Genomic DNA, 12,189 nt, shown 5'->3' with positions numbered 1-12,189 from the left:
TATTTTGAATTTCGCGCAAAGCTACACTAGGGCTATCTGTGCTAGCTGTCCCTAATTTAGCAGTGTAAAAGAAGAGGGAAGGCAGCTAGTCATTACCATCCACTACCAACTCTTGGTCTCCTCTTTTACCAAATAATAATGGAATTAACCATCACATTATAAAGCTCTCAAGGCTGAAAGGGCGAGAATGTTTGGTTTGATGGGGATTCGAACCCACGATCCTCAGATTACGAGTCGAGTGCCTTAACCACGTAAGTAAAGGTATTATGGGAAATATCATACATCAAAAAACATTTTTGAAATATTTCTAAACCGCTTTATAAAAATATTTAGAAGCGTTTTCAATGTTACGTATTTTTTATAAGAGAGAAACAATCCTAACACATAGACATTGGGTACATATGGACAATACATAATTCATATACAAAAACACCTAGTCATGAAAGAGAATCACAATCCTCTTTCCTTACATATAATAATTCTATGAAAAGTTTACTCTGTGCTTTATTGTCAATTGTATCTTCGTTACACAATTTAATTCACTTCTTTCTTTCAACATTTTGGTATTTAAGACGCTGTTAGATATGTACTTTACAAACTATTTTTTTTTCTAGATCCATCTCCACCTGGCTGCTTCAAAAGCGACGATCAAAAGGAAAGTGTTCAGTGTTCTAAAAATCATTAAAACAACTACTTTGGATCATATAACTGTTGGTTCTGTCCAAAAGGTCAACATACAAATCCTGGAGGCCTGGCGTAGCCAGGTGGTTAAGGAGTTTGACTCGTAATCTGAGGGTCGCGGGTTCAAATCCCTGTCGCACCAAACATGCTCGTCCTTTCAGTCGTGGGGGCGTTATAATGTTACGGCCAAGCCCAGTATTCGTTGGTAAAAGAGTTGGTGGTGGGTAGTGATGACTAGTTGCCTTCCCTCTAGTCTTGCATTGCTAAATTAGGGACGGCTAGCGCAGATAGTCCTCGAGTAGCTTGCGCGAAATTTATAAAACAAAAAACAAACAAAACAAACAAGCAAATCTTGGAGCTTGATTACTGGATGCATGTATATGTAAGTTTTATCAGACACTTATAAACACACTATGAAAATCTTTATATGAAAATTATTTTGATATTTTATTGTTGCAAGTTCTTTACTCTTAAATAATTTTACAACTTATTTTCAGGGTCATTAACAACTCATGTCATTTATGTAATTCGATAATATTCACTTCTTATATAGCGAGTGAAGAAACTTACAGTATTAGTTTAATTTGAAGTTCAGGTATTTGACACGTGGCCTGTTTCTCCTACTTTGTTATATTTTTATTATTTAGTATTCCTGACTAGATTTTATGTTTTTTTTAAAGGGGTTTAACAAGTTTTAGTTTATATTTTTTTTATCAGTTACGTTTAATTTTATATTTTTTCTTTGATTTGTTAAACTTATTGTCACTTTTTTTTATAATCGTTTCTTGCTAATTTTTTCCAACTTTTTCGTTTGTTGTTTAAAATACATTTAGCATTCGTAAAGATTTGAATGATACGTTCTCCAAATCAATCCCACTATTCGTTGGTAAAAGAGTAGCCTAAGAGTTGGCGGTGGGTAATGATGACTAGTTGCCTTTCTTCTAGTCTTACACTGTTAAATTAGGGACGGCTAGAGCAGATAGCCCTCGAGTAGTTTGCGCGAAATTCATAAAACAAACAAATCTTGGAGCTTGCTTACTGAATGAATGTAGATGTAAGTTTTATAAGACACTTATAAACACAAATCCGGACTTACAACGCTAAAATCAGCGGTTCGATTCTCCTCGGTGGGCTCACCAGATAGCTCGATGTGTCTTTACCATAAGAAAACACACACACGTATATCTACTGATATCTCTAACTATAGAGATACTTTTCAAAGCTTTTTTTTTTCCTTTTAGTGTTTGGAAAGAACCCAGACCCAATATATGTCAAGGTAAAATGAGAGAAATAAACTTGAATTATGCAAAACATTCACAAAAGAAAGTGGTAAAGAAACTCAATTTCAATGTTATAAGCCTTCAGATTTACCACTGGAGAGTGTGTATGTGTTTGTGTGTTTTTCTTATAGCAAAGCCACATACGGCTATCTGCTCAGCCCACCGAGGGGAATCGAGCCCCTGATTTTAGCGTTGTAAATCCCGAGACATACCGCTGTACTAGCGGGGGGCCCACTGGAGAGAAAAACTTAGTTTGAAAGCAAAAAATATTACTTTTTGTAAAACGAATTTTGTATTATTTCAGATTTACTGAATAATGTTGTTTGTTTTCGAATATTATTGCAACTCCGTATAACAGATTGTCTAACGTGGCTTGGTGGTTAGTGCACTACAGTCGCTAGATCGAATCCTGCTGCTGAAAATAACTGTCGTTAACGCCTTATGATTATTACACTGTGACGATTATTCTTACTATGTATAAATCAAAAATAGGCCATGTTTAGTTTGGCTCGGCATGGCCAGGTGGTTAGGGCGCTCGGCTCATAACCTGAGGGTCGCTGGTTCGAATCCCCCTCTAACCAAACATGTTCGCTCTTTTAGTTGTGGGGGTGTTATAAAATGATAGTCAATCCCACTATTCACTGGTTGAAGAGTAGCCCTAGAATTGGCTGTGGTTGTTGTTCACTAGCTGCCTTCCTTTCTTCTAGTCTTACACTGCTCACTTAGGAATGGCTAGCACAGGTGACCCTCGTGTAGCTTTGGGAAAAATTCAAAAACAAACAAACACATGTCTAGTTCTGCATATTCAAAATCAGGACGAATAGTGAATATAACTCTACTTTTGAACGAAAACAGAGATATATGTGTTGTTCGTCCTTAATTTTCAATTGATAGACTAGAAAGAAAGTAGCTGGTGAACACCATTCGCCACAAACGAATGAGCTATTATAATCGAATTACGTGATTTCATCGTCACTCTTATTACGAACTCACAGCCTGAAAAATCAAGAGTGAATTCACAATAACATAATTCAAACTGCGAACGTATTTTAATTCCTAAGCCATGCTGGACAAGTGATTAGAGAAACATAAAAACATTCTATATGTGCACCTAATTAAGCAGAAAATATACTGATACATAAAATATAGATCAACTAGTGTTCGATATAGTTTCATAGTGTTCACATTTCCCCTATTAAATGCTAAAAGAGTTTTTTATTTCTATTTTCCCTTTTCTTATTTTTATCTTTCGAAGCTCTACTTAAATAAGTGGTTGAGTCTAATAACGCAAAATGCATTTTTTTCTTTATGCTCATTGGCCTTAAGATTTTGGCCAGCAGTATATATTGGATGTATATTTACATTGATAAATCTCATTATCGTTGAAAATAATTTAACATTAATGTTATTTGTTCTCCATTTATATTCATCGAAGTGTCATTAAATTATAAAAGTAACAAACCATTATAGATTTATATCAAGGACAGATTAATATTTACATCAGATATTGCTAGGCGAAAATATTAAAAAACCACGTACGTGATATTTAAAAATGAGATGAGTTTAATGTATTCCTAACATTTGGGGTAGTTAATCATCAAAGTTTATCCTCCTATATACAGATATCGATTATTTGATGAAAACAAATTTCTTCCAGGTAAATATAATACAAATATATCTAATTAAACACTGGAATATTTCACCTTTATTTCTTCTTTTATTAATTTCTTTTACCAGAATTTTGATTTTAAAGGCCACTCTTTAGGAAATAGTTTGGCCTGGCATGGCCTAGCGCGTTAAGGCGTGCGCTTCGTAATCTGAGGGTCGCGAGTTCGCGCCCGAGTCGCGCCAAACATGCTCGCCCTCCCAGCCGTGGGGGAGTTATAATGTGACGGTCAATCCCACTACTCGTTGGTAAAAGAGTAGCCCAAGAGTTGGCGGTGGGTGGTGATGACTAGCTGCCTTCCCTCTAGTCTTACACTACTAAATTAGGGACGGCTAGCACAGATAGCCCTCGAGTAGCTTTCTGCGAAATTCCAAAACAAACAAACAAGGAAATAGTTTTACTGAAAACCTGTAACAAAAACATACAAATACCGTTTATCAAATGGACATAAATAATCTAAAATAAAAACATATATTATTTTAAAAAATACAAGCGTGTGTAAAATAATAAATTACGAATTTTAAAAAATGCATAATTAATCAATAATTTTTTCTTTATAAATTAAGATGTTATTATATTTATACTTTATTTTTTATTATAATATAAATAAAATTCATTTATCCTATACTTTCATTCTTTTACTATTATTTGTTTTCTCTAAAAGTCTTAGTAACTGTTTTCAGTGTTTCAAAATTCTTAATAACTTTATACAACCAGTTTCTTCTGTATTCTTACTACTACCTATTTACAATGGCGCCAAAAATTTAATTGAGTGATTAATTATTTGAACTTCAGCACAAAGTTACACAACTGGTTATCTCTTTGCTCACCACAGATATTGAAACCAAGTTTCTAGCGTAGTGAGTCCACAGACATGCCGCTGGGGCGCCAATAATTTATAAAATATTTTTTTAAGAGTAATATTTTATGTTTTACATCACTACCCCAAAAGTGAAAACATGAAAATATAGTTCTTTAGTTACCTTCATTAAAACGTGTACTGCCATAAAATACACAATTTACAAACAATCTAACATGGAATTAATACAGATTTATTCTTTATGTATAGATATAACCACAATTTGCTTTTGAATTCCACAATTTGAATACCTCACAGTCAGAGAGCAGAAGAAATTAGTTGTGTAAAGACGGTAGGAATTGCGAAATCATGAAAACATTTACTAAGACTAACAGAAATTAAAGAGTAAATAAAAATATGAAATTATATAAAAATAAATTGCATTTGTATTTTTATATTATATAATTAAAAAGCAGTATTTGTATCTTTTTCTCTTAAAGTTTTTCAGTAGAACAATTTCCTGAAGAGCGAACTTTGGAGTTACGAAACCAGTAGAAGAAATTAATAAAAAAAAGGAAATAAAAGCTAGATATTCCAATATTTTCTGATTCGTATCCACGAGAGAGTCTTTTTTTATGTTTTGGATATGTATCCCAGTGACACAATGGCAAATACGAGGAATTACAACGTCAGAAATCTGGTTTCGATACCAGTAATGAGCAGAGATAGTCCATTTTGTAGTTTTGGCTTAAATTTAAACAAACGAACAAAGTTTTGGTAAAATATACATATTTTTGTTTCATTAAAATAGCACGAAACCAATGGTCTGCAACTAGCCTAAAATTGTGAAACGTGTCTTTATATGTACCAACGAAAAAGGTGAAATATATCTTTAAAATTTTCAGTGAGAATCTTTCCTAAACATTTGTATTATCTGTAAACCAGAAGAAAAACCTCCTCCTCTCCCCCTTCTCAAATTTATCCCAATTGCAGATCTAAAATACTCTCTTTTCCTACAGAAGATGTACGTATCAACAACATTCACGTCCTTCTAATGATTATCGTAGTTTAAACACCAAACTGTGGAACGTAAATACAATGTTGAGTTCTTAGACAACTCATAACATTTATAAACATTGTTGTACAGTGTCTAACAAGCGTATCTCAGATAAAACAAATACATTATGAGAAGTCTCTTACAAAGAAATAATTTGACCTTCGTCTCTGTTTCATGATTAATTATATTTGTTTCCTCTTTCGTATTCCCAATGTTTCATGGATATCATTGGCTCTTATTCCTTACGGTTAAGCCCACAATGACTACCTTCACTCATAATATTTTAATTATATTTGTTGTAAATAGTCTGCAGAATTTTGGACTGCTCTTCAAACAGAGAATAGTGGGATTAACCGTAAATTAAAAACTCTCTCACGGGTGAAAGAGCGGGAATGTTTGATGTGATTCGAACTCGCGACTCAAAGATAACGAATGCAGTGCCCTACCCACGTGTTCATGACGGGCCAGCGAGACACAACCTTCCATCTCATTTTTGTCTTCAATACTATCTAAGAGTTGATTTTCAATTATAATTTTATCTAGACCTTTAATTCTTGTATTTGAAAATCAGGAAGACAAATTTGGTAACGTGTTTTACATGACCCTCAAATAAATATAAAAAATTCAGTCGACATTTATGGCAGCATGTAAATATTCTAGCACGTTTAATTTCACAGGACGAACTTCAACTATCTTATTTCCCGATACATTTTTATTCTAAGAAATGTTACTGTGGAGTGTAGGTAATATAATAATTGGTGAATGAAAGTGGACAGGAACATGTAAACTACATCACATCTACTATACCCTGTGTTATCAAAGTATTTCATGTAATATCAAAACTCTTCAGTTCAGCTGGTGTACAGTAGATCTTGTAATTGTTGAGACAGTACTCACACTGTGAAATTGATTGAACAATAATTGTTTGGGTTTTAACCTGTTTAAGTTCATAACTCGTAATATTTGTCAATGTTATCAAAGTTATTAGCTACTAAAACTAATGCCAGGATTTATCAATATAACACAGTTTAAATAATTATAGATGTATAGATCTTCTCTAAAGAAATTAACTTTTGTGTAAATGTACCAAAATAAATTCAGTATTTGTAATTATTGTTTCTATTTCAATGACAAAAAATCGAAAAAGTCATTCAAGAAGTTACTCCAGGGTTTACGAAGACCTATTAAGAGTGCTGTACAAAATATTTTCTCCAGGGAACACGTCTATCAATCTCGTGAAGTAGAGAGACAACATAAATGTCGACGTCGCAGATCCATACGATCAGGTTATACTAAGGTAACCAGTGTGTGACAATTTGTAAGTATCAGGTTTTTATGATTTTAGTAGGATACTGAATTTTTATATTGCATATGTACAATGTAATGTATTGTGTTACAAGAAGCAAGTTTTAATTCATTAATTGTTGCTATTATAAAGTGGTCAAGCCATGGCCTTACTGGCCTTCTTACGGCCCTCAAAAAATCTACGTTTCTGACAACATACGACTAAATAATAATTTTTCTTAATGTATTGTTTAGATGAAGGTTAAATTCTAAAACTTTGGGGGTAAGTGGCTTTGCGGAGAATGTAGCTGTTCAGGTGTGTTTTCTATACTTTTCTGATAATACTGGAAGTCATACTGACTATTTAGATGCATTTTACCTGGTGAAATGACGATATTTTGTTAGTGGTCAATTTATTACATAAAAGTGATCTTTGTACCACAATCATTATCTGCTCCACAAAATGGTATTATTATCATGAACTTTATCGGGGCACTAGTGATCTAGAAAAAAACTCCTTATGAGATTGTATGTGTAGAGGGAGGTGAACTCTAACTTACAATGGATATTTAGTTGGTGTTTTAGACTATCATACATTTAAACAGAAATATGTTAAAGGTTCGAGAGTTCATAATTTTCCAAACCCTTTTGGAAAGTCTCTGAATAGATTAAAACTGATATTTTTAATTGAAATTACTTACTGGATTTATCTGCATTTTGGCTCAAATTTTGGACACAAAGAGACACAACTTTGTTAATAACCATGCGGTGGTTTTATGTTTTTTACTATCATCCGTGTGGCGTGACACTAATTGGATAGTTTAACTTTTAATCCATGTTAATATAATAAAAGAGAAACAACAATCTGTACTTTAATTACAACTGTTTTCTCCTTACGTGACATATCAAACCCCACTCACGTCACTCTACACCAGAGGATTGTAATAATATAATATGATATCAATTCTTATCTGCTCTCCGAATACACAGAGGTTCTTTTTTATTATTATTGCGATGTAAGAGAGTCTTTGGGGGTCATCTGTTTTAACCATTTGCACTATTATACTGTCTCTCAGTCAGTAAACACTAAAATGATGCCACATAAGGGGCACTTAACGTTGTAATTTGTACTGCCGTGATGTTAATGTAACGTGCACATGCCATGAATCACGAGAAGAATTATAAACTCTGTAGGATACAACACAGCATGACGTATGAACTTGAAAAATTATTTTTGTAACTCTTCATTTTGTTTTTATCTGCTGTTGAAAGAAAACACGTTAGAGGTCGCTTCACCAAATATCTAGTTTATTAATATATTTTGTAGGTTCGAATTTAACGAAAGATAAAAGGATTATGTATTCAACTTATTATTCTGTAGTTAATTCATTACAGGGAAAACAAAACTAACCTGGCAAGTATCATGGCCTAATACCTCAGAAAATAAGGTAAGAGATAATTTCAAAATACAATAACAACTATTTTAAATTGATGATTATGCCATACCAAAGGTCAAAGGATGAAATTATTAAAAGTCAAAATTTATCTTGTGTAAAAGTTACTGTTATTGTATTTTCATATTATTTATTCAAACTAGCAGGTTCATTTCCAGATATCAGCAGCCTGGCATGGCCAGGTGGTTAAGACATTTGACTCGTAATCTGAGGGTTGCCAGTTTGAATCCCCGTCACACCAAACAGGCTTGACCTTTTAGCTGTGGGGGCATTATAATGTAATGGTCATTCCAACTATTTGTTGGTAAAAGAGGAGGCCAAGAGTTGGCTGTGGGTCGTGAAGACTAGCTGCTTTCCTTCTAGTCTTACACTGCTAAATTAGGGACGGCTAACGCAGATAGCCCTCGAATAACTTTGCCCGAAATTCAAAACCAAAGCAGATATCAAGACAAAGCTCGTTTAGACGCTATTTAATCTTGCACCAATCAGTATTTTCTTTCATTTCAAATTTAAGTAAAAGTTACTTGAATCATTAATTGGTTTTCAAATCACAGATGGATTAAATGTTTTACATCGTATTTGAAAATATTTTATCTTAACGTTTTTAAATTTGTCTTTATTAGTTTTACTTTTTGAGCTAAAAAATAAAGTTTGTATAATAGCTATTGTGGGCCTGTCACGGATACCCCTTGTTAAAATTAAACCCGCACACAAAGATATTTTATTTATTGAATAAAACTTATCACCAATTGTTGGACCACCCTTTAAGGACAGTTCAGGTTGTGGCAAAAAAAAGAGAAAAAGATTCAATGTGTAGTTATTATTTTTTATACCAAAAACACTTGAACAGCATTCAATAAAACCATTATGATTCATTTATTAGAATTATGAATTGTCATTTTGGGAAATCCTTACCTATAGAAAATGATAAAAATTACTGGGACAAAACATCGGTTTTATCATTTGTAACTGTCGAATCATTAATGAAAATAAGATAATTTGATGCAAGAGAGATTTTAATTGGTTAACGCAATCTATATTTTCAAGCATTTTTTTTCTGTGTATGGATACTATTTTTTCAGGCTATTTTGTATTCATGTTTAACCTTGTTTACATTGGCAAACAAGGCAAATTAGATATTTTTGGATGAAGTTTAGTTCGGTAGAGAGAACACTGTAACAATGATAAATCCAACAACGATTCATGTATATATATTGTCTTGATGGTTTGAGGAGTGGTCATAACCCAGAAGATAGATTATGAAACGTTGAATTTGCTCAATAGGTTGTTTGTTTTATGCAGGTGACAAAAGTTTAGCGGGTCACAGAACAAAATATGCATGACCGTCAGTCATTGTTGACCCGCTATTTATTGAAGATTTGAAACTGGGACTTCTGTCACCATTTTTATTAATAATCTTATTATATATGCATTTGTATATGTGAAATTAACAAAATAAATATTGTAAAACATTGAATGTTAGAAAAACTTAAATTGTTATCTTTGTTGTATTATATGCATTTCCCAAAATTCTGTGAAGGACGAGTTATCATAGACCTTGTACAACACACGTGTAATGATGTGTTGTACAAGGGTGGAATAGTATGTCACCAAGTACGATAACATCACAGTTCAAAAAACTATCATCAGAGTGCGAGTTCTTACAGTGTTACGCCATCATACTTCCAAAAGATGTTATCTAGATCCGCCGTGACTGGTGAGAATAACGTCAGTTATACAGAACCGAGCCGGCACAATTTATACACAGTTTAAATAATTACTTTACTAGTTACTTATGTTTCCTTACCATTTAGGGCCCGGCATGGTCAGGTGGGTTAAGGCGTTCGACTCGTAATCCGAGGGTTGCGGGTTCGAATCCCCGTCACACCAAACATGCTCGCCTTTTCAGCCATGGGGGCATTATAATGTTACAGTCAATCCCACTTTTCACTGGTAAAAGAGTAGCCCAAGAGTTGACGGTGGGTGGTGATGACTAGCTGCCTTCCCTCTAGTCTTACACTGCTAAATTAGGGATGGCTAGCACAGATAGCCCTTGAGTAGTTTTGTGCGAAATTCAAAACAAACCTTACCATTTAATTAAATTATTCTTAAAGACAATAATATCATAGAATAAGTAAAAATGAATATTTGACTTCTTAATTATAAATTGAGTGATGAATGATTTATGGTAACATGATTATAATAAAATAATCTAGATATATTTCTTTTCAATAATTAATTATGTTTTTATCAATAAATATTTTGCAATATGTCCAACACAAAACAACACCATAGCACTTTAGCTATTGGCCCCTCTTGGCTGTTCTATCCTCTAAACTGCATTAAATTTTTTTTTTTAAGCCGGCTGTTATCATTTGTATAATTATTAACTTTTTCTTAAACTCATTTAAATTTACTACCTGTACCACATCAGAAGACATTTCATTCTAAAGGCCAACCGCCCTCTTATTAAATTAAGAGTTTCTTATCTGAAGATGACTGCCAATAGTTATATTTAAGTCCCTTAATCCTATTATTCTCACTGTTAAATATGGAAGAAATATGTTGCAACAGTATGAACTCCCTTTACAATCTTAAACACATCAACAGATCCCCTTAATATGACATAACCAGTGACAATCAATGAAGCTATAACGTCTTTAGACTTATGTTCAGTATTTTATCAGATACAACTTAAAATCCATTATGTCCTACTACTAGCAACAGCTCACTACGTAGATGGTTTTAAAGACTGATGAACCGTTACACCAAAATCCTTTTTTTTCATGACAGTTATTTCCATCCAAATGATACTAATAATTCAAATCATAATAACCTATCTGCAAAACCTTCCATATATTTTAATTAAAATCCATCTGCCATTTATTTGTACAACTCACTAAATGATGTAAATCCTTTTGTAAACCAGCAGCATTCTTTCTACAGCCAACAAGAACCAATAACTTGATATGATAATCAAATTTAAGTAATTTATTGACAGTTTTTTGTCATCCAACTCATTAATATAAAACTAAAGGTTCAGTGGTCCTAAGACTAATCTCTGATGTACACCACTTACAATATTAATCTAGCTTTACTGAACTCCATTTATATGAAGCCATTCTTCCATCCAGATAGTTAAATTATCCCCCACACAAATACAGATACGTTTCTTTACAAGCCTTTTATGTGAGACTTTGTCAAATGCTTTCTGGAAAATTCAGATACCCCAATCTACACCCTTACCCTCATCTATACAAGTAGTAACTTTTTCAAAGAATCTCAAAAGATTTGTAAAACAAGATTTTTTTAGTGAACTTATGTTCACTGTTCAATAAAATTTTAAACTTTTTTAAATGACTTTGCAAAGCATCTTTTGATACAACTTACAAATATAGTCTCACCAGTGATATAAAACTAAAAAGTCTACTGCCACTTTCCATTCAAGTTTGGTTCAGTCCCTGTCATGCCACATCCAAATTTGGTTTTAGTTCTGCTACTTTCCATCCAAGCTTGGTTTTAGTCCCTGCCACTTCACATCCAAGTTTGGTTTAGTCCTGCCATGTCACACCCATGTTCAGTTTTAGTTCTGCCACTTCACTTCCAAGTTTGGTTTTAGTTCCTGCCACTTCACATCCGAGTTTTGTTTCAGTTTCTTCAGGGCTGAAATATATTATTGAACACACGAAACTCATTATAACTAAATTCACCACTCTTTACTGTAATAGTGCTCTCTCTAACTTCCTGAAAGTTATTGTTGTCTGATGTATCCATTGTATGTTAAAGCCTTAGCTCTTTCTGAAATCCTACTACCATTTTCCACTGTCTACACTTCTCTTTATCTATTGTCTCTACTTTAATTATGATAACCTCTAACTTCTCATTGAACCTGCAGACTCTACATTAATATTGCTTATCTTTATTACCAGTTTCCTCAAAAGTATATGCCAGTATTAAGTTCCTAAATG

Source organism: Tachypleus tridentatus, chromosome 1 (genome assembly GCF_004210375.1).
Source record: "Tachypleus tridentatus isolate NWPU-2018 chromosome 1, ASM421037v1, whole genome shotgun sequence".
NCBI lineage: Eukaryota > Metazoa > Arthropoda > Merostomata > Xiphosura > Limulidae > Tachypleus > Tachypleus tridentatus.
Note: the sequence above shows the minus strand (reverse complement) of the source record.